Below are 23,574 nucleotides of genomic sequence, written 5' to 3'. Positions count from 1 at the left end.
TAATGTCATCAACAGGTTGTTGGAATTTGGTGGAACAACATAAAATAAAACTAATTTCACCATAGGCTAATTGATATAAATAAGAGTTAAGTAGCTACAGCATCTCATTAACGTTTTAACAGAATGACGATGAACAAAATGACCTATTCAAAGAACCACTGTATATTTAATCCACAGGAATCTTCTTCCCTCTACAAAATCACAGCCTTGCCGGCCTATCTTCAGTTTTCACATTTTTGAGAAAGACAAGGGTATCTTCTTGAACTCTTCAATAAGACAATAACAGGTTAAGTGCTGATTCAAATGGCAACTCTCAGCCGGTTCAGGGTTAAGAGACCGTTGGCAGTGCTACCAGGAAGTGGTGGGCACCGCCCAGTGAGAGAGCTGGTGGGCTATCACTGGGAAGCAGCGGCTTACTTACTAAGTGCCACATTACCTTCTTGCTGAGTGAAAATGGGGGCCCGGAATATGTCTTCAAATTCTCCTAAAATCCTGCTTTTTCCCCCCCAAACATGGCATGGAGTTTATTGCCATTTCTGCTCCTTAGATATCTTTAGGTTCTTCTTGTCCTTCTGTCTCCCCCAAGTGCATGGAAGGCTCCTCAGGGCAGGCTGAGGGTTTTCCCTCTCTGTCTGCTCACAGGGATAGGCTCATCTTTCTGCACATGGCAGCTGGGCAGTGATTAATCCACATTTTCATTGGGCCACCATGACAGAGAGGACACCCTCACTGTGGTCTGGTCAAAATTATGCAGAGTAATGCACCGATGCATCAGTTTTGATTAAACTGGAGGCATCATCAAAGTGACATCCAGGTGTGATACAGGTAACTTTGGAATGGTCTCTGTGGTAGATTGCAGAATCGTCACAAATACCTTCCTTCCTTCCTTGTGTATTGGCCTCTGCCACTCCTCCCATCAAGAAGTTTACTTCTTCTCTCCTTCATTCTGGGTTTGACTATGTAACTTGTTTTGACTATTGCAATAGTAGCAAACATGATAGAAGTGGAGACTTGGAAAACACTGTTATATTGAGGTATAACAACTCCTGTCCATTGGATCCATGAGACCAGCATGAAAATAATCTCAATGCCCCAGCAGACAATGTGTTAATTATAGACATGTGAGTTAATCTCATCCTAGCCCAACCATCTGGCACAGATGAGACTTGCAGAAGAACCAACCAGCTGATCCTAACCCAAATCTCCAACCAGAGGAATATGAACTAATAAATGATCATGCCATGCTGGCCAATTGCACAAAAGACCAGAATCTGCCTGCTGTTATCAGTTTCCTCTATGCTGAGATAACGGTGACTACCCAGATACATGGGGAAATTGTTTGTGAGATAAGATCACAGAAACGCTGTGCAAGGCTACAACACCAGTGCCTTACTCCTACACCCTAAGTCAGCCCTCTGACAGAATAGTACCTCTGGAAACAAGACAACTGCTTTCCTATTAGGTCAGTTTTGACTCTTAGAGCTGTCTTCTTTACATTGATCCAAAGTGTTTCCCTTGTGACTTCACCCATTGGTTCTGAACGCAGCACAAGAAAAACAGAACAAGTCTATCTTTCTGTGTGAAAGTCCATCACATTCTTGAAGGTAATGGCCACAGCATCCCTAAGTCTTCTTTAGCCTAAAGTTCTATTTTCCCTTCAATAACTTTTTATGGGACATAATTTCAAATTTCTTGGCCACCCTATTTGCTGTCCTTCCACATGTGCCCCAGGGGGTCCCTCCATGTGGTGTTCCAAAATGAATAGAGCTCTCCACTGTGGTCTGACTCCGAAACAGTGCAACAGACACTCTCACTTCCTCACCCCAGATGGCACCTGGTTCTCCATGTAACCTAAGATCAAGTTGATTTTTGGTTGCTGCCATGTCGTGAGGATGCTCTTACAGACTATGGACAGACTCACGTGGTGAGGAACTGAGCCCTCCTGCCCATAGCTCTGTTAGTGAGCCAGATTGGATGTGGACCACCAGCCCCAGTCATGCCTTCGAATGACTGCAGCCCTTACCCTCATCCTAACTGCAACTACGTGAGAGACACTGAGCCAGAAACACTCAGATAAGCTGCTTCTGAATTTATGAACCAAAGAAACTATGAATTAACAAATGTTTGTGGTTTTAAGCCACTCATTTTTGGTGTGTTTTGCTATGCAGCAAGAGATAACTAATACATCTTGATTTTCTGGTTGGTTATCTTTCATACCCATCCAACTTCAGGTTGTTCACACAAGAAGTAAGCATGCCTTTTCTTTGTTTATCAAAACCTCCAACTGATACAAATTATAGGTATGACAGAGCCCTTGAAAGTACTGCTAGAAGTCTTCTTAAGATCAGCATTGGTTCTCTATGCAGTCCCCTTAGATAGGATCCTTTGGGTAGTTCAGAGTCCAGCCTGCTGTAAGAGAGACACCACCAAACATAGATAGTAAGACTTACACAAAGACTTAATGAATTATAGAACTTCAGAGAGTCCCAGAGGAGCCTGACCAGGCAGTGGCACAGTGGACAGAGCATTGGACTGGGATGCAAAGTACCCAGACTCGAAACCCTGAGGTTGCTAGCTTGAGCGTGGGCTCATCTGATTTGAGTGAGGCTCGCCAGCTTGAGCTCAAGGTTACTGGCTTGAGCAAGGGGTCACTCACTCTGCTGTAGCCCCCGGTCAAGGCACATACGAGAAAGCAATCAATGAACACTAAGGTGCTGCAACGAAGAATTGATGCTTCTCATCTCTCTCCCTTCCTGCCTGTCTCTATCTGTCCCTCTCTCTGTCTCTCTGTCTCTCTCTCTCTCTCTCTCTCTCTCTCTCTCTCACACACACACACACACACACACACACACACGGCCCAGAGGAATGGCAGTTACGAGTGTATTTGACACATACCAACAGATTCTGATATATTGGTAAGATTCAAGGGACAATGGAAAAACAGCTAGACTACCAGTTTTGGAAGGAAAGGACTATTTTTGTCTTGGTCACTGCCTCCACCCTAGGTGGAGGTCAGCAACTTTTTAAAAAAATGAGTTGATGAAAAAATGGAGAGTTTGTACAGATGAAGAGAAAGAGAAGTTTAGATAGGAAGGATAGCCAGATTTGAGAAGAGTTTTATGGTCAAACTATTTTTCGGGGAGTCAATTTATCACATCAGGTGTGGGATCCCCATATGCCTGATCTTTGAACAAACTAAAGCGAGATTGATTCTTGGTGTGATAAGAAGAAGCAGAAAAAATGGCAGGTCATGAACTGTGGTTCCCACATGTCATCTAAGGTAAGCATAGATTAGTTAAACCTTGACAATTTCTTAATGAAGTATTTGTCTTGAGGAAAAATTCCATGGGAAGAATGCCTAACCTGGGAAGGCAAAGGTGCGGACTGCTGATAATGTGTGGGAAGTTAAGTCAAGTTAAGCCTAGGTCCAAGGTGAGAATTTGCACAGATGAACAGAGAGCATAGGGCTATAACTGAGCAAAGAGACAGCCTAGACTAGAGGCATAGACTATGTGTGAGCCATGCATGGTGTCTGTCTCCATTTTAACAGCCCCTTTGGTTCTGAAGTCTTCTGGAGTCGGACTGTACTTACTGGGCAGCAAGCCCCAACCCCAGTATGTGGCTCCTCACTCTTTTTCTCTGACTGAATTCCCTGGTCCTCAAGACTTTTCTAGTTCATCTCTTGGCAGAAGCATCAGTTTTCTTGAAATGCAGATATAGATTCTTAGACAACAACGCAGCTTGGAATCTGGTAAGTCAGGTTCTGTTTGGCAAAGGGTATAGGTCAACATGGGACTTGGATTAAAACACACTTTCTCAGGAGCAACTGACTATCTTGTTTTTGAGATTTCTATTTTTATGAATTAATGCAATGAAGTTTATTTACTGCTTTAATTTAAGTATGGCTCTAGATGTTGGGAACACAAAAATAAATAATATAAGGTTTCTACATTAACAGTCTCACAGCCTAATCAGAGGGTTCAAAACTGTGTGGGGGTGTGTGTGTATGTGTGTGTAGCGATATAAGAGCTAAGAGTGAATAGTGGCCTATGAAGTATCATAGATGGTGGGACTGTGTGTGTGTGTGTGTGTGTGTGTGTGTGTGTGTGTGTGAAGCTTGTAGGGAGCTTTGGAAGACTGTCAGGGAAAGCTCCATCAAAAAGGTGATGCTCAAACTGAATCTTGATGAAGAAATATAAAAGATCACTAGGTAGATGAGATCACTGGGCAGATCTAGAGCCATAGAAGAGCATAATGGGTTTGGGGAAGAATGAAGATTTAGTATGGCCAAAGTTTAGGACATATTTATGTGATGAAGGGAGGGATAAAAAGATGATCTGAAATAAATGATAAGAGATGAACCTTGGAAAGCAGGCCAATGTCTCCAGATCTTGATGAATCTTAACTACTAATGTAGGGAGTTTGGAATTTATCTTGTAGGTGGCAGGGAATCATGGAAGAATTTTCAACAGAAGAGTGATGCATTCTGATTTGTAATTTTGAAAGATAACTGATGGCAGAATGTTGGTGAATTGGAGGTCAGGATGGTGATTGGGTAGCTAATACAGCAATTTAGGCAAAAAGTGGAGAAACTGTGATAACAGTGGATGAGAAAGAGGAGAGGATGAACACCGAATCACTCAATCTTTCTTTCTTTCTTTCTTTCTTTCTTTCTTTCTTTCTTTCTTTCTTTCTTTCTTTCTTTCTTTCTTTCTTTTTCTTTTTAAGTGAGAAGCTGGGGAGCAGAGAAACAGACTCCTCCATGTACCTTGACAGGGATCCACCCAGCAAGCTCCCTACTGGGCTATGCTTTGCCCATCTGGGACTTTTGTTTCATTGCTTAGCAACCGAGCTATTTTAGCTCCTGAGATGAGACCTTGTAGCCATCTTCAGCTCCCAGGCCAACTCGCTCCAACTGGACCATGGCTGCAGGAGAGGAAGAGAGAGATAAAGAGAAAGAAGGGAGAGGGGAAAGGGTGGAGAAGCAGATGGGCACTTCTCCTGTGTGCCCTGATCAGGAATAGAATCCAGTACATTCATATGCTGAGCCAATGCTCTATCACTGAGCCAACTGGCCAGGGCCTAACACTGAATCTTAATGGAAGAAATATAGAAGATCACAAGGTAGATGAGATCACCTAGTAGCATCTGAATGCACAAGGCCTGGCAGAGACCGGAGGGTGGTTGATGACTGTATTGAGAAGGCAGCTAAACAAGCCCAAGGTTTCCAGCTCAAGCACTTGATTGAAGTAATTTGATGCAGTAGAGCTGAATATGTGGGTGAGCTTTTTGTTGCTAAGCAAAAGATCAGTTTTAATATTACAATTTGACATTTATCAACCTCTTAGGGAGGTATGAAAAAGGTAAGATGTTGTGAAGGAGAGAAGTGGTCAGAGTACAAAGAAAATTATGGTTCAGGACAGTTAAGTGTCAAACTGAATGCCAGCAGCATGAAGAACAGTCAAGGACATTCTTGTGGGAATTCTAACTGAAAATAGCTCTCAGGGCTGGACTGCTGGACTGGCAGGCCCATGTGTTCTGGCAAGGTGTGGGTGCCGTCCCTATGAGCTGGCTGCATGGGTCCCTGGATGACCTTGGTCTATTAGTTAGCTCCCACAATCAGCTGTGGCTGGTTTCCGAGGTAGCTGCAATGGCAGCTGACAACTTGGGAAGTATATTTTCTTCTCTGTAAAGAGGTGTGCCTATATCAATACATTTCCCAAGAAGCTACTCTTCCTGGTTTGACTGAGGACTTCTGTGGGGAAAATCAGCTAACAGTTTCTGTAAGGTTATTAAAAATCAATTGCTTTGCTTTTGAGTAGAAATATCATGAACTTCTTGGGTAACTCAGAAGAATCAAAGTATAAGCTGTACCCCTAGAAAATATGTCAAGGAAATGTCTGCTTGCATGCTCTAGTTCATTAGAGAATCTTTGCACCTTCTCTATATCACACAAAAAAGCAAGTAGAATATACGGATTCAGAGGCAGAGAAAGAATCTAACCCTAAAAGAGTAGAAGTCAATGACCCCTCTTGAGATCTGAAGTTGGAATACAAAAAAATCTAACTTTGAGACTCTCAAATTAAAATAAAAAAGGATATTACAGTCCCTTAGAGTTTATGTCAAAACCTCTGGTAGTAAGTTTGCTTTAGTGTATGGTAACTAGGGAAAATATTGAGAGATTATAATAATGTTTTTGTTTTTGTTTTGATTTGTTTGCAAATTTGAGTTTTAGTTCCTGTGCTTCACCCAGTAAACACTAGAGGGAGTAAGTCAGATAGAGGAAAAAGACTACCATGAGTATGGAAAGGAATCAAGATGAGAAAGAATTTTTGCATTTCACTAAGGCACAGAATGTTACTTAAGTAGACAGAGTCTTTATGCTATGATCCAGTGACTTTATGTTTGAAACCCAGTACCAAAAAAACTTTATGATTTGCTGAGCCTGTTCAGAATCCAAAACCATTACTTTCTAACCAGATTCTACATTTTAGGCATTTGGAGAGTCAATACAATATAGCTATACCTGTGAGTCTGTAATTTTAGAAGACATGGTATTTGGATTAATAACCTTTCACAGATATAGGATTTTTTGTTTACAACACTAATAGTCATACTTCCAGTGTTCAAAGTGAATAGTAATGATACAGGTGTTTTCAGACACTTGTAAGAATCAAATGTACTCTTTGTAGATATATTATATTGGAAGACTTCCCCTCTTCATTTTCTCCATAGTTTTCTTAAATTAACTCTACATTAAAATCACCACTTTACAATCTAGAAACACCAAAGTTAACTGGCCTGATGTTATACACATGTCCATGAGAACTAATATCTTATTTTTCTGATTTAAATTTCCAGTTCCTTAGTTGCTTTGTGCCTCTTGAAAACGCCAAAAGAGTTAGTGAAAGCTAGTCAAATCCCCTATCTAAAAAAAATAAATTAACTACTAATCACTAGAATCAGAAACAAGTATCTTATTTATTTATTTATTCAGATAATTAATTTTAACAAGGTGGTATTTGTTAACTAGAGTACATAGATTTAGATAAAACATCTCCACATCATTTGGACAATCGATTGTCATATACCCATCACCCAAAGTCAAATCATCCTCTGTCACCTTTTATTTGAGAAACAAGTATCTTTTTAAAAAGCTTCTTAAGAGACTATTCAACTGAATGTTAGAATATTTCACTGAAAGATGAACTAAAAATTCTATGAAATATTATCCTTAAACCGTAGCAGATATTTAACTGTTAAAGCTTGTGTGAATTCAAATGTAAGAAATATCACAATAAAACATGCTAAGTTAAAAAGGTTATCTGCCCTTTTACAAACGGCGGGGTCAGCCTCACCTGGATATTAATATCAAGAGGGTAGAAATAACATTATGAACTTCCTTAGGCAGTGTCTGTCGGAAATGATCAATTACATTGACAAGGAAAGCTTAGCCCGAAATTTGGGTTTGCGTTTTGTTAGTCATGCATTATACTACTTACCTCTCAGGGCAGACCTTTAATTTCAGAAAGTGCTGAGATTCATTACTGTACCGGCTATCAAAAGTCTTTGGCAGAAATACCATTTATCCTTGCTGTGGTAATGAACAGATTTATAACATTCTGGTGTCACCATTCCTGAAAAAGCACATTCATTTGAATATTTCTTCCACAAACATAGTGCAATATTTCATGAAGGCACATAGATGTAGAATACTATAGAGAGATATTGCTGGTGAATGACAGAACGTCTGGTTGATTTACACGAAATCCCAAGTGCTCGTATGAGAATAGGTTAGGTTTAGATTGACGAGCAAATGTGTAACCAGACTTCTGGCTGACAAATGGCAGAACTATGCCAGCGCATTAGCTTCTCTGGAGAGAGACCAAAAGTAAGGCGGGAGGATCAATTTCATTCCATAAAGGGCATTCAAACCTAATGCATGGCAGGATGGCTGGGATATTAAGCACGTATAGATTTTAACACCCCAAAATAGTGCTTGGCAAGTTTAGAGTTGAACTGGCATCCACATCAGTGACCAAACTCTTATCAAATTTTCCTGTATCATGTGTGTTGGTGTTTACATTCCTTCAGAAGGATCTCAGTGTTTTCAAGAGTCTATTTTATTGGCAGCTTTGGTTTAAAGTTACTAGCCTGTAAAAATGGCTTGTTTGGCTAAACTAGAAAATGAAAATGAAAACTGATGAGATTAGTATTAAAAATGATGCCAAGTACTAAATGGTCCAGATTGGATTCGATTTATGTTGGTTGGGCACAGCTAAGGACAGAGACATCCACACAGCTTTGTGAAGAAGGATGAAGTATTTGGATCACACTCTCCTTTCCAGGCTGAGGCTAAAAGGTCAGCAATGTCAGCCCGCCTTCAAGGAAGTGGTATGATGGTGACGGTAGATACCGTAGATACCGTTCTCTGAGTTTCCCGTTGTGCCAGGACCGCTGCTCAGCACGGGAGGTGTGCGGTCTCATTTCATTCTTACCACCACATTGTGGGGTTGCGTTTGTGAACTTGCTCTAATTTATGAGCCTGAGGCTCAAAGAGATCAGTCGACTTGTTCAGGGTCATGCTACACTACTTCTTGAACGGCTGATGAACAGTACTGGTAGAGGTTTGGCAGCTTACAAACCCTGTGGTATTTGAAGAGTGTGGAAGCAAGAGCAGGAAGCCTGGAAGCCTGGGTCTGAATCCTGACTCTACCATTCACTGGCTGTGTGATAGCAGGAAAAGTTCTAATCTCGCTGAACTGTCTCCCTATCTATAAAGAATGTGTGCCTCGTGTGTGGCGAAGTATTAGATTTTTTAAACCACCTTTCATTTCCAACCTGTAATTCCATAAGCCCTCAAGGGGCTTTTAATTCCCTGCAATTGTGGTGCGTGCTTAGTCTTTTGCTCTTTAAGTGAACTCAGATGTGAGGAAACACTTCTATTTGAAATTCAAAAGCTGACTTAATTTCTGCCATAAAGACGTTATTCCTTTCCTGCAGATCGTTTCCTCCATGGTTTGCGTTAACACAGACCATCTTCTGAGTCCCAGGTGGATGAGCCCATTGTGTGCTGAGTGCCATGCTCTGCCTGTAAGTGAGCTCTAGTAAGGCCTGTAGGATACGTTAGAGACACAAAGTGATATTTTATATTATCACAGAAGAAAACCGTAGAGGTTAGCTTTCATCTGAAGACAACAGAAGTTACTTCTAGTGGATTAGAGAATTAACTATCCATGCTATTGCTGATTTGAGATGTTTTGTTCTATTTCTGTAAATTAATGAGTTTTTATTCATTGTGTCCCTTTTCTTAGGTACGATTCATTATGATATGCTGGCGAGTTTTCCCTAGAAACTGTTGTCGACACTTGAAGCGTCCCCCTTTCTGGTTTGGCTGCACCAATTCTCCTGTTGATGGAAATGTATACATTGGCTCCTCAGCCTTGGGCATCATCTGCCTCCGCCGCTTGCTCGCTGTTCGGCATTCTTGAGGATCAGATGACAGGGCCAGGCTGTATTCAGGGAGCAACATTGGAAAATTCCTTTGATGTTGTGCCTTGTGACACTCAATGGCTAAATCCAAGCCTTTGCTGTTTGACTAAATGCCAAACGTGCTAGTTCCTGAATGTCTGTTATCTTACAGATAGTTGAATGGAACAATAAGAATAAACCATTGGAAAAACTATCTCAAAACTTTTTTGCAGGGAAAATTAAGGCAAAGCTTTGATAAGCTGGAAAGGTAGTTGAACAGAACCTACTAGTTAATTAGAAACTCAGGTATAATAGTTTAAATATATTTATTTACCATACATTAACCCTTTGAGTAGTACAAGCGTTCATCTACATCCTCATGCCTCCTGATCATTCAGAGTACGATCATAACAACAAAAATTTTTATTTTAAAAATGTGTAAGGCAACATTAGAAAAAGGTAAATGTATGTTCTTCTTGTTTCCATAAATTGGTTATCAAACAAACATGATTTTAAGTTAATAAAACTGTAACTGGAACTAATTTTATTAAAAAACAAACAAACAAACAAACCTCACTCCCAGGGGTCAGAGAACATGGAAAAAAGTCACTACACAAAGGGTTAACAGTCACTTTTGTATAAGGTATTAGGAAGGCAAAGAGGGGCAAAAGTTCAGATGGGGCTTTTATCCATAGTATCTTCTGGTTTTCTTCTACCCATTATTGTTGGAAATTTTGTTTATTTCCTTCCAAACCCTTGCTTGCTTGCTTATTTATTTATTTATTTTACAGAGATATAATCATATAGAATATTTATTTTGAACACATTTTTATTCATTTAACATTATAAAAATGCCATCTAAGCTTCATATAAACATGTAATAATGTGCTTCATATAAACATTTCCTTCCTTACTTAAAACTTAAGTTGTTTCCATTTGTTTTTTCATGACAAAAAATGTTATGAGTGAAATTGCTACTCAAAGAGGTTTTCCCATACTATTTACTCTTTTGTATTTCTTAAGAAAAATTGTCATATGTGGAATTGTTAAATCAAAAAAGACAATTTAAAATACTCATTGTTGGCAATATGTGTTGCAATTTTTTTCCAAAGCTGTTATATCAATTTATACTCAAAATTCCATTGCTTACCTATAAGTTTCTCCTTACTATCTCCATCATTACTGGGTTTTTGTTTGTTTATAATTTTTGCTTGTATAACAGGAAAATGCAGAATTAACACTCATCTCTATTGAATTCACATAATAACCTTGCCAAGTCGGCAGTTTACGGTTGATCAATACAGAAAAAGATTAACTGACTTGCCCAAGTCAATACAACTATTATCAGAACTGGAACTTGATCTTGCTTCTTCTGAGTCCAGGCCTGCTGTGTACAGTGGTACCTTGAGATACAAACAGACCAACATACGAATTTTTTTTTTAAGATACAAGCTGCGACTCGGTCCATATTTTTGTTCGAGATCCGAGCGAAATTCCGAGATACGAGTGGTGATTCGAGAAGCTGCCGCTAGTTGGTGCATGGGTCTAGTATCGGCAGTTTGATATACGAGTTGACTGACTTACAAGCTCAGTTACAGAATGAATTAAATTCATATCTCAAGGTACCACTGTACTCCATTCTACTATTGCTTCCCCTTAAATAACCAGATGAGTCTAAGCTAATGAGGACTCCAAGATAAGCTTGGAGAAGCCTGGTGATTGGTATGTATAAAGATGAAATTGATGAGGCCCTGGCCAGTTGGCTCAGTAGTAGAGTGTCGGCCTAGCATGCAGGAGTCCAGGGTTTGATTCCTGGCCAGGGCACACAGGAGAGGTACCTATCTGCTTCTCCACCCCTCCCCCTCTCCTTCCTCTCTGTCTCTTTCTTCCCCTCCTGCAGCAGAGGCTCCATTGGAGCAAAGTTGGCCTGGGAGCTGAGGATGGCTCTGTGGCCTCTGCCTCAGGTGCTAGAATGGCTCTGGTTGCAACAGAGCAACGCCCCAGATGGGCAGAGCATCACCCCCTGGTGGGCATGCCAGGTGGATCCAGGTCAGGCGCATGCGGGAGTCTGTCTGACTGCCTCCCCGTTTCCAACTTCAGAAAAATACAAAAAAACAAATAAATAAAGATGAAACTGATGAGCAGGATTGTCCAAATGGCTTTGTGCCCTTAAAAATAAAACATATCCTCAAACTAAGTGATTTTTCAAAATTAATTTACACATGCTGTTTCATCCTCCCACATGCACACTAAAAAGATTTTTTAAGAAGAATGTTATTTAATAGTGCCTAAGTTTGGGATATATTAACTAAATTCAGACATACATGAGTAACTCCAGTGGAAGTTGTTCATGCAAAAATGGTATAGAATGTGGCCTTTTGACTTTAACCTGTTAAAAATAAGGAAATTCATAGTTAAAATTCCATTCTTAACTCTCCAGCCAAAATGGGAATGGCCCAGACACACAACATAAAGTACAAGGCTGCCACTGGCCAAATCATCTGTTGGCACTACAGAGCAGGGTAGGCAAAGGCCTCCTTTCATTTTTCAAAAAACAGACAGATTAAAGTGTGTGCTTCATTCTTTACAGTGAGAAGTCTGGCTTTGCTGGAGTGAGGTGGAATAAATGACAAGTGCTGTTACTGGACCGAAGTCTGTGTTCCCAGTGCTCTGACAGGCCAACATTCAAAATGTCAGTGTGTAGAGTAAGGCCAAGGGTTTTTAACTGGTTGCAAGGAACAGGGACGCAGAAGACTGGAGGGGCCAGTCGTAATCAAAGGAACTTGGAACTTGGTCTTTTGTGGTAAAGGGGAGTCAACACTGCCTCTCCCAGACAGCGGAACCTTGGCTTCTGAAAGGGTTCCATTGTTAAAGTTCTGGTTATGTCCTGGTCCTTTGGTTTGTTTTCTTGGTGAGGGGAAAGGGTGGGGTGAGACTTTGGTTCTGGGTGCAGCTCGAGGTCAAAGTTCTCTCCTATGTGCTCAGGCTGCATAACTTTCAGTTTTTGGTCTGTTATCTCTGAAAAGGAACTCAGTACCTCATTAAACAGGATAGGACCATTTTGATCTGGTTACGTGGTTGCAAGTCCTCCCCATTAGAGGGTGTTTGGATGGTCAAGGTATCCATTGGAAGGTCATCTTGGAAACATGATTTGGGAGCATGTGACCTTATTCTTTGCAGGAGTGAAAAGAAAAAGAATCCAGTTTGGAGGTCACAGTCATGTAAAATAGCAGCATCTGCCATCACCAGCTCCACAGAGAGTGGCTTGAGGCAGAGCAGGCTATGCTTCCATTCAGCAGGAGGTTCTTGGGGTTTAGAAGGTCCCTGTGAGCTGAGCAGGAGGCAAAATTTAGGAATGGGTTAACCTTATCCAGACTACAAAATCCTTTCTTTCTTTCTTTCTTTCTTTCTTTCTTTCTTTCTTTCTTTCTTTCTTTCTTTCTTTCTTTCTTTCTTTCTCTCTCTCTCTTTCTCTCTCCCTTCCTTCCCTTCCTTCCTTCCTTCCTTCCTTCCTTCCTTCCTTCCTTCCTTCCTTCCTTCCTTCCTTCCTTTCCTTCCTTCCTTCCTTCCTTCCTTCCTTCCTTCCTTCCTTCCTTCCTTCCTCCCTCCCTCCCTTCCTCCCTCCCTCCTTCCCTTCCTTTCTTTCTTTTCTTTTTCTTCCTTCTCTCTCTCTCTCCCTCCCTCCCTCCTTGCCTCCCTCCCTTCTTTCTTTTGTTCTTTTCCAAGTGAGAGGAAGAGAGACAGACTCCCGCATGCACCACAACCAGGATCCACCCAGCAACCCTCATCTGGGGCCTATGCTCTGCCCATCTGTGGTCATGCTCACAACTGAGCTATTTTTAGTGCCTGAGGTAGAGGCTCCACAGAGCCATCCTCAGCACATGTGGCCTATGTGCTTGAACCAATGGAACCATGGCTGTGGAAGAGAAAGAGAGTGAAAGAGATAGAAGGGTAAAGGGAGGGGTGGAGAAGGAGATGGAGCAGATGGGTGCTTCTCCTGTGTGCCCTGACTGGGAATTGAACTGAGGACATTCACACACTGGGCTGATGCTCTACCACTGAGCCAAATGATCAGGGCCTAAATCCCATTAATTTCTAATCAGACCACCATTTAATGGACATTAAGAACAAAGCAACAGCAAATCATCAGTATTCATTTTGCAAAGAAACAACTGTGAATGTGGGTAGCAGAAAGAAGGTGTTGTTAACATCAGTTGATGACTCCTTTTAGATAATTGAAGACTGGCTTCTTCAGACTTCTAGATAATCTCTTCTAGAGGCTTCTATAAAAAGATGAAACTGCTTTGGCACCTCCTTCAGTGCCAAGAAGGCGATTTAGAGTCACCCTGACTTTCAGGTGTTAAAGAGAAAACCACAAGCCAAAAATGACATTACTTGTGCTAAAGCCCATACCAAATCTAGACTTAATACCTGTCCTGATTGCAGTTTTGACCTTCATCACCAGAAATGTAATCTTGATCAATCAGTTGGGAATTTTCTGGTTAACACTGATGAGGAAATGTGTCACCTGAGCCATCACCATTCCCGCATCCCTTACTGTCACCACCAATAGCAAGACAAGACAATATGCATGAACTCTCCCCCACAACACACAGTTCCCCACAACCTCCCTCCACCCTCCCACCAAAAAGAAGATGTCCTGGTCTCAAAATAATTCTTTTTTCTTTTGCTAATCACTCCCCTACTTCCTATTAAAACCTTTCTTTATGCACAACACCTCAGAGTGCCCTTCTAAGTTGAAAAATGGGATGCTGCCTGGTTCATGAATCACTTACTAAAGCCAATTAGATCTTCAGATTTACTTGATTGAATGTTGAGATTCTGACAAAGGAGAAAGGCTGGAAGCAGCACGATGCATCTGTGGAGATGTAGAGAAGTGAACGTCTCTCCAGGTCCCCTGTTTTGTGACCAGATTTTCATTTTAATCGGTGAGGAATACTGAAAAAAACAACTGAGAAAACAGATTGGAAGAAGCAGCTTTGGTTTCAAAATCCATTCTGCCGTCTCCACTTCACCAATTTATTTTTACTTGGCCTGAAAGGCCAAGTGATAAATATACATCTCAGCCAGTGCTGTGCCTGGAGCGAGGCTCTAGTTCTGCTGGCGGCAGGAGAGAAGGCATGCTGAGGTGGGCTCCAGGGCATTCTCCCTTATTCTAGTCTAAATGGCTATTCCCTCTGACAGGATGAGAGTGTTTTCTGTCACCTCCAAACGTTACCCACTGTGATCATGTGATTTCCAAGGCTGAGACCCTCTGAGACTCAGGAATGTGTGCCTGACGCCAGCAGAGTGGAACAAGATGGCTACCCCCATCTGCCCAGTGGGGCAGGAAGTGAGCTGGGGAGGAGTTGACCCTCATTTTGCCTTCTGTTGTTTTTGAGAGATTTTCATTTGGATTTTTACTACTGGGTGGTCCTTTGGGCCTCCCACTATGTTCCAAGTACTTCCCAAACTTGCTGAGATGCAGCGGTTCTGAAACCAGCATCCTCTCCCGCCCCTGCGGGCAGGCTGGGAAGCGCTGGCCCATCACCGCGCTCTTCGTGCGTCCCTCTGTTTCCTTTAAAGCCAGTCTGCGCAAGACAGAACTGTGATTCTGCAGTTCTAAGATTCTGGAGACAGTGGATATATATATATTTTGCAACCTTTAGGCTTTAATGCTCAGTGTTTTCTTGGCTTTTTGGATGGCTCACCAGAAGCAGTAAAAGATTTTAAGCAGATACTTCCAATACTTCTTATTTATTTATAAATATATCATACATGGACTATTGAACTAATACATTGTTAGTTAAACATATACAAAATGAAAATTTTAAAAGATGAAACAACATAAAGTTGTTTATTTTCTCAATGGTACAAAAACCCTTTCTGCTTTTACTATGCTATTAATGTGGTACGCTCATTGTATAATTATATCTGACTGAACTAAAGGAGCCCCTCTTGGGAAGTTTGCTTCACTACTTTGTGGTATGGTGCAGAAGTCTGGTTCTAAGCACAATTTATTGTGATACCTGGTTTTAGTGCCCATCATGGTACAAAGATAATACAAGAAGGGCATTGTTGTTTGTCTCTATCGAGACTCATGTTTTTGGCCACACCCACAGGCTATGAAAAGATTTCATTGACAGTTTACTAATAAATTTCCATCTTCCTTATAATCTATTAATCATCCTTATAATCTAATCAAAAAGTGCTTCCCATTGGTCAAACCCAGAGAAAATCAGAGGCAAGGAAGGCTGGTTGCTGCACCAGCTTTACAGATAGGTGTATAAGATATACAGGTAGATAGATAATTAGGGGATAGGTGATAGATGTTTGAAGTTCTCTGAGGCCCTGGAGAGCTGGTTCAGCTGCAGAGTGTTGGCTTGGCATGTGGAAGTCCCAGGTTCAATTTCTGGTTAGAGCACACAGGAGAAGCATCCATCTGCTTATCCCCCCTCCCCTCCTTTCTCTCTCTTCCTCTTCTGCAGCCATGGCTCAAATGGTTCGAGCAAAGTTGGCCCCTGGAGCTAAGGATGGCTCCATGGCCTCAGCTTCAGGTGCTAAAATAGCTCAGTTGCCGAGCAACAGAGCTGCAGCTCAGCCAGACAGAGCATCACCTAGTAGGGACTTGCCGGGTGGATCTTGGTCAGGGTACATTTGGGAGTCTGTTTCTTCCTCCCTCTCACTTAATAATAATAATAATAATAATAATAATAATAAAATGTTTTCTAAAATTACACATTTGAAAGTTTTAAAAATAATTTAGAAAGAACTTATTTCTGAGTTTTTAAAATGTATATGCACTAGAATTTTTAACAGAGAAAACACTGTTTTTAGAAACAAACTTATACAATGGTGAAAACGATTCTAAATTTTCATTATCAAAGTGTTCTCTCTGTAGCCATGAATTTCTTATCAAAGTAGTCACTTTCTCACTCATTAGTACAATGTCAGCGTGACCTTGGCTGGTCAGATTGCTGTCTTTATTTTTGCAGAGCTCACTGCTAGGTCGTACAGTCCAATAGCTTCTTGTCACCAGAGGAAAGTTCAGGGGAAATTTTTTTACACAGTGAGATGGTTGAAGGGTTCGTCTCCCCCAATGAACCATTCTGCTTTGTTTCTGCTAGGTAGAATTACATTTTAGGAACAACTCAAGCAAATTGTGAAGGGAATTAAGTAGATCAATCCAAGTTACTGCAAGTAATTCTGGTTCACTCGAATGGGGTAACTGAAGAGAGTTTTAATACAGGTGGTTAGCAAACGGAAACCAGCCATGATAGGGCAGCAATAGCAGGGAACCCTTCTTTCCTTTCCCAGATCCTGGGGTCAAGGGGTAAGGGTGGGGGCGGGGGAGCAGTGACCCAAGCCCAGGGAGAGGACATGGCTCTAGGAGAGGGAGCATGGTCTGCACCTGTGATTTTTCATAGAGGGACTGTGTTAGTTTGCTCAGAATGCCCTAACAAAGTACCATGACCGGGTGGCTAACCAAACAGAAATTTACTTTCTTGCTATTTTAGAGGCTAGAAGTTCAAGATCCAGAGGCTGACTGGATTGGTTTCTCCTGAAGCCTATCTGCTGGGTTTGGTAGTGGCTGTCTTCTCCTTGTGTCTTTACGTGGTCTTCTTTTTATGCATTTACCTTTGTCCAAACTCCCTCCTCTTATAAGGACGTCAGTGATTGGATTATGGCCCACCCTAATGACCTCACATTAATTAACTCTTTGAGGGTCCTACTTCCAAGTACAGTCACATGCTGAAGTACTGGGGATCAGAACTTCATAGGAATATTGTGGGGACATTAAATTCAACACGTGACTAAGACACTGCCAACCTGTGGTATGGCCACAAGGAAGAAGCATGGGTGATAAACCCTATTTGCTCTTTTCTCCAGCCTGCCAATGGTCGGCAGGTGGCTCACATTGGCCAAACCTATGCGGAGCCCAGAGCCAAAGGAGCCTGTTTGATGCTTCCCGCCCCCAAAGTTCAATCTCTTGGGACATAGAGAGTTAAAAAGAACAGTCTGGAGGCACAAACAGAAAATTCTCAGCTCACAAAATCCCTGTGCTGAACTTAGATTATAGAGGTTTCGTTGACCTATGGGGTTATAAATAATTTAACACAGAAAGAAGGAAAAAAGTAATAATCAGATAGGCCAGAGTGTTTGGCTTTGTGGACTGTATGTGAAATGCTAGTATCAGAGAATTGCTGTTACTAGGCTCTGCTTAGTGGGAACAGTTTGTATATCTTGCACAGTTCTAGTCCTTGTGAGAATTAGAAAAGACATCCTCACCCATAGGCAGACAAATTAGAAAAGTAGTCTTCCACTGGACTCGGCAGTCCTTTCAGTTCCTTCCTCAGCCCAACACACCCCTTATCATGGACTCAGATTCCCCGTCAACATGCCATCGGTCCCCTCTCCCCAGCCCCTCACCACGAACAGCTGGGAGGATACATTTTGATGTTGGGTCTGCTATACTCTGCAAACCGGCAGCTTTCTAGTTCCACAAGGAAAAAAAATCATTAAGTATGGCAAACTTTAAATCTATTTTTAAAAAATCAATCTGGCTCTTTTATTAAATCAGTCAAGATACATTTGCAGACAGATCCTGGCTGACCTGAACTTTAATAACTATTTGGTGGCTCTTCTACCTAAAGTGGGCAACTACTGTTCATTTAGATATTTGTTCCCGGTTAGCACTTCTAGTGACCCTATTTATTGGCAAACATGAGATTTGAGGATAAGCATCCGATTTTATGGACCCATCAGACAGATTACACCTTATGCTCTACACAACTGCAGAGGTGCCATTCACACGGTCCCTGCAGCTTTGTATGGCCATTCCGACATTCTGGGCAAATAGCAGTACGGAGTTCTAAGAATGGGTACCTCCTTTGTCCCCAGTTGCTATAAAGTTGATTTTGGGCTAAGTGGCAGGTTAGGCACCCACATGTGTGAGGAACTCTGCTTGGCACTGGAGAGGGGCTAGGGAAAAGGACAGAGCCAATGAAGACTAAGACATGGTTCCAACTTCTCCGTATACTGAAGAGGAGAATGCATAGGTACCCTCAGCCTGAGTGTCAGGATAATGGCCAGATGTACTACCTTTGCCTGTCCCGCCCTCTCAGGATCTGTCGGTGAACGAGGAGTGAAAGACTCAGAAGGAGAATGTTTCACACCCCATGCGGGTGGTGACAAAATCAGCCTACTGCTGCTAGTCTTTGGGCCAGAAAGGTCAAGACTGTGCAAGACTCATGATAGCCACTGCCAGGCCAGGAGTGGAAGAGAACTGCTGAGTCCGAGGGATGGAAGCCAGTGGGGGCTGGGGCAGATGAGGAGGAGGGCTGGACTGGGAGCAGCCTGGTCAGTTCCACAGCTGCGTGGCTGTCCATGTGTTGGGCGAATAAGTTTGCAAAATGTGATTTTTATGCTCACTTTGTTAAAAATGGTGCTGCCCACGTGAATGTTGCTGCTCAGGTGAAACAGCTAATTCCTACCTGTGTGGGAATGGCCATTGTTATGCTAGTGTGTGCTGGAGGAGGGGTTTTCACTCCAAAAAGTTTTAAGAAGAGAAGAAGGAGGAGGAAGGGGAGGCCACCATGTTTTTGCAGAGTGAAAGCAGCCAAGACGGCAGGGTGCTGAAGGAGAAGCCAGTTTTTTTGCAGTTTGTGCAGAGAGAGAGAGAGTAGAAGGGAGAAGGTGTGCAGATGGGTAACAGAGGTGAGGGCTCCTACGAGCTCACTGAGACTGGTGGGGGGCCTTGGATCCTAGGAAAAACCAGAACAGATTCTCCTGGTTGTGGAACTGGAGAACATGGGAGTGGGTTTTGGTGCCCCGTGTGTTTGCCTTTACTCGCCAGCCAGTTGCGAGGCTAGAATAAAGGAATGGCCCATCAGTTTTTGACTCCGCCGTTTATCTTCTGTCCGAATCTAATGGGAATGAGCGTGTGCCTGGCTGCAATGGCGGCGGCCCCTGGCTTTACACCACAGAAGCCATTAAACCAATATCCAACGCACCAGAGCACCCTAATGATGAAGTGAATCCTTGATTAGATGAGCTCAGTTCCTTCTTTCCAGGAGAAAAGAGGGGAACTCCTTTTCGGTGTTCACAGTGGGAAGCCATACAACTCTACATGGGAAGCCATTTATGCAGGTACCTCTCACCACCTCCCTCTTTCCGTGGGGGCTAGACCCCCTCAGCGAGGATTTCTGGTCCTCACTGCTGATTTTCATCAACACTCACCTTTCCACCTCTTGGGTGATAATTACTGTTTTGTTTTTGTGTGTGTGGTTTTTGTTTTGGGTTTTTTTTGTAAATCTCAAGTAGAGATATTCTTTGCAAAAAAGACAGTTATTTTATCTAGGGTCTGTGTTTTGGCATTATCTTGTAAAACTGCAGGTAGGTATACCGCTAGATCCAGTATTTCCACTCCTGACCATGTGCCCTGCAAAAACACAAGCACCTATGCACTATGTACACGTACAAGCATTTTCATCATAATGTGTTCATAATAGCCAAAAATTTGAAACAGCTCCCATGTCTATAAAAAAATAAAATGAACACACTTATATATGTTTATACAATGAAATATACAATAATAAGAATAAATGTTACAGCTACGCAAAAACACAATTAAAGATAAAATACTGAGCAAAAGACGCCAGACAGAACAAGATATTTAATGCATGATTGCATTTCTATAAAGCTTAAATGTAGGCAAAAGTAAACTCTAGGTTTTAGGGATGCATATTTAGGTGGTAAAATCATAGAGAAAAGCCAGCAAGTGAACACTATAAAGTCTGTGTGGTGTTACCCGCTGAGCGTCAGAAGGGGTTTATGATTGTGAAGCAGCACCGTGGGGGGTCTTGGGAGGGGGCGTGTTCAATTTCTCAGCTTGGGGAGAAGTCACAGCGTGCCCATTTGCAGCAATATTTTGAGCTGTACATTTATGTTTTATGCACTTTCCTAAGCTTATTTGACAATTTTTAAAAAGTTTAGAAGAAAGTAGTTATTTATTGCTTAATAACTCTCAGGAAGATTAGGTGATGAGTGGACTCTCCAAGTATAAATAGGAGTTATCCAGGAGGAGGAGGACATTTGAGGAGTCAGACCAGAAGGGGCGAAGGCGCTGAGCGCAGAATTCTGCGGTTTTAAAGTCCCAGATGGGGTGTGGCTGGATGTGAGGCTCCAAAGACAGTAGAAACGAGGCTGTGGGGGAGACAGGAATTTGGTCTTGGTGGGCTTGTGAAAGGATTTTAAGCAGGGGAATGACATTTGAAGAACAAGAGGGCTGTCAATAGCAACAAATTCAGTTAAGAACCGAGGGTTCTTTGACTTGGGAGTAGGTGGTCCCTGTCCCTGCGGAGAAAACTGTGCAGTGGAGAGCTGGCCGCAGACCCCAGATCGCCCGAGGGGGAGGTGGGCTGGGAGGCAGGGGAGCGGAGACAAGTGAGTCTGGCAGCACCGACCAGTGCTGCAGAGAGGGCCAGCTGGAGGGGACGCAGAGTCATGGTTTACACGGGCCAGCTCACTCTTTTCCCATGTTCTTAAGAGGTTGTAGCTCTTTTCCTTTTCAAAAACTCAAAGACGTTTCAGAGACTTCAGAATTAACTCGTGGGTAAAGACATGGTTTAACTGTAAGGCAGCGTCCCCATCCTCTGCACGGCTGGACTGGGTCCGCTCGGCAGGCCCTGGAGAAGTGCCTCGTAGTACCAGGCGGCCGGTGCACTGCGGCTTCTGCAGGATGTCACATCTGTTGCCTCGGAGATGGCAATTCACTGCTGACACCTTAGACATGTCTTTGTTCCTTTAATTGAACACACAGCAAGGTTGGTGGCTGAGGGCTCAGCGAACAGCATGCTCACTGGGCACTCAGGGGACAGCGTGGGGAGGGGGTTGACCGTCAACAGAGTTCATTTTTTTTTCCTCTCCACTCAAACTTTCTTATATTTCTTAGCCTGCCTGTCTTCATTTCTAAGTCTCTCTTTTCTACTTCCTTTTGTCTTCTTCCACCTGCTCACACCTTTTCTCTGTATCTCCTTTCTGGATTTCCTACTTCCACAGCATTCCTGCTCTGTTTCACATCTTCTATCATGTTTCATCTCAAAGTATGTGGCAGATCTGTGGCATCACAAAAGGCCCCTTCCTTTGGTAAGCACTGACCCTGTTGTGGCAGGATGACACCTGACACCTGTTCCATGATATACGGTCCTGTCTTCTTCTGGGCAGAGCAGGAAGAGAACCGACTTCCTCACCTCCCCCAGGCCCCCCCCCCCCACACACACACAACAGCCTGGTCAGAGGGAGTGAGGCTAAGGCCGCTGTATGGCCAAGATCAGGGGCCCCCAAACTACGGCCCGCGGGCCACATGCGGCCCCCTGAGACCATTTATCTGGCCCGCCACACTTCCAGAAGGGGCACCTCTTTCATTGGTGGTCAGTGAGAGGAGTAAAGTACGGTGTCGCTCACGTACAGTACTACTTCCGGTGACGTGGGACGTATGCGTCACGGCTCCGGAAGTGCGTCCTATCACTTGTTACGGCTAGCAGTGACAAATATGGAACTGGACATTGATCATCTCATTAGCCAAAAGCAGGACCATAGTTCCCATAGAAATACTGGTCAGTTTGTTGATTTAAATTTACTTGTTATTTATTCTAAACATTGTATTTGTTCCCGTTTTGTTTTTTTACTTTAAAATATGTGCAGTGTGCATGGGGATTTGTTCATAGTTTTTTTTTTTTATAGTCCGGCCCTCCAACGGTCTGAGGGACAGTAAACTGGCCCCCATGTAAAAAGTTTGGGGACCCCTGGCCAAGATGGTGACGTCATAAGTGGGAGGTTGGTTACGTACAAGGGAACTGATCAAAGGACAAAATATTTGAAAGATATAGGGAGCCAGGTTTCTTGTTGTCAGAAAAGGGAATTACAAATGTGGGGAAGGGAAAATGGACACTGTGGTGTTGGATTGGAATGAGAGGTATGGATGAGCAAAGCAATGTTTGTAGATAATGTAGAAAATATCAATGTAACTGTGTGTGCACACTTGCACCCCCCCCCCACACACACACACACATTCCCTAACCTTGTTCGCTGGCAAGACTTGAGAACAGTGACATGTCAATACAAAAGTACACCTCATGCAGCGAGTCTGGATAGCAAAAGTACACCTCATGCAGCGAGTCTGGATAGCAAAAGTACACCTCATGCCCAACTCTTACCTTTTAGATTTCATTCTTCACTCAAAGGAACCAGGACTTTGGAGAAATAGCTGAATCCAGAAGTGAGACAGACAAAAAGTACAAGATGAGCTTGGGACATCTGCTGGTGCCAGAATGCAAGGGCGCGCTTAAAGAATAACGGAAACACGTCTTAAAAATGCACAGAAGCAGGCTTGTTGGGCTCTCGCTGGCCACACTGGGGACACTTTGAGCATCAAAACAAATAATTGTAAAAGACTAGAACTCATTAAATAAAATAGGAAATCCTGGGCTCATACTCATATAAATAAGGAAATGACTAAATTCAAAGTTTGAGGAAATTCAGGGTATTTATGTGGTTGCAAAGCACGTCCCCACAAAATACTTAACTGCAAAGTGCTCAAGAGTGACTCTAGTGAAATGCCAGTCAAGCATCAACTACCTTAATTCAGTGATCAAAGGGAACCTCATCTGTAGAGACAAAGCCTTTCACCTCCTGATGGAGTGCAGCAAGAACAAGCCCCACTCTGGTGATATTCCTGCCACTGGTGCAGGACCAGTGCAAACTTCCAACAAACCAATCTGAGCACGCTCTGCAATATCTGGGCTAGATCTTCTTCAATTGTGTCGAAGTCAAGAAAATCAAGTAACAACTGAAGAGTGGTTTCAGAATGTAGGAAACTAAAAAGACACAACCACACGCAAGCCGGAATTTTGAACTGGATTTTTTTTACTACAAAGGACATTCCTGGAATAACTGATGAAACTTGACTGATGTCTGAGGATTAGATGGCAGTAATGTAACAACATTCCTTGCTTTATTTTGATGGTTGTATTGTGGTCATGCAGGGGAAGGTCTTTGTTTGAAGGGGATAATGGAGCAGTGGGTCAATAATTTGCTCTCAAA

At 42.6% G+C, this 23,574-nt stretch overlaps 1 protein-coding gene across 2 annotated transcripts in view; it reads right to left on the bottom strand.

Annotated features, from left to right (window-relative positions):
- ITGB6 (integrin subunit beta 6) overlaps positions 1-7,742 on the bottom strand; it is a 175,479-nt gene extending 167,737 nt beyond the window's left edge. For both annotated transcript variants that reach the window (XM_066280391.1, XM_066280394.1), the window contains exon 1: positions 7,503-7,742. The gene's annotated coding sequence lies outside the window, so the exon portion shown is untranslated. The remainder of the gene's footprint in view (positions 1-7,502) is intronic.
- Positions 7,743-23,574: the final 15,832 nt, after the last annotated feature.

Source organism: Saccopteryx bilineata, chromosome 5 (genome assembly GCF_036850765.1).
Source record: "Saccopteryx bilineata isolate mSacBil1 chromosome 5, mSacBil1_pri_phased_curated, whole genome shotgun sequence".
NCBI lineage: Eukaryota > Metazoa > Chordata > Mammalia > Chiroptera > Emballonuridae > Saccopteryx > Saccopteryx bilineata.
The sequence above is the reverse complement of the archived record's forward strand: the minus strand, read 5'-3'. Positions and strand labels throughout refer to the sequence as shown.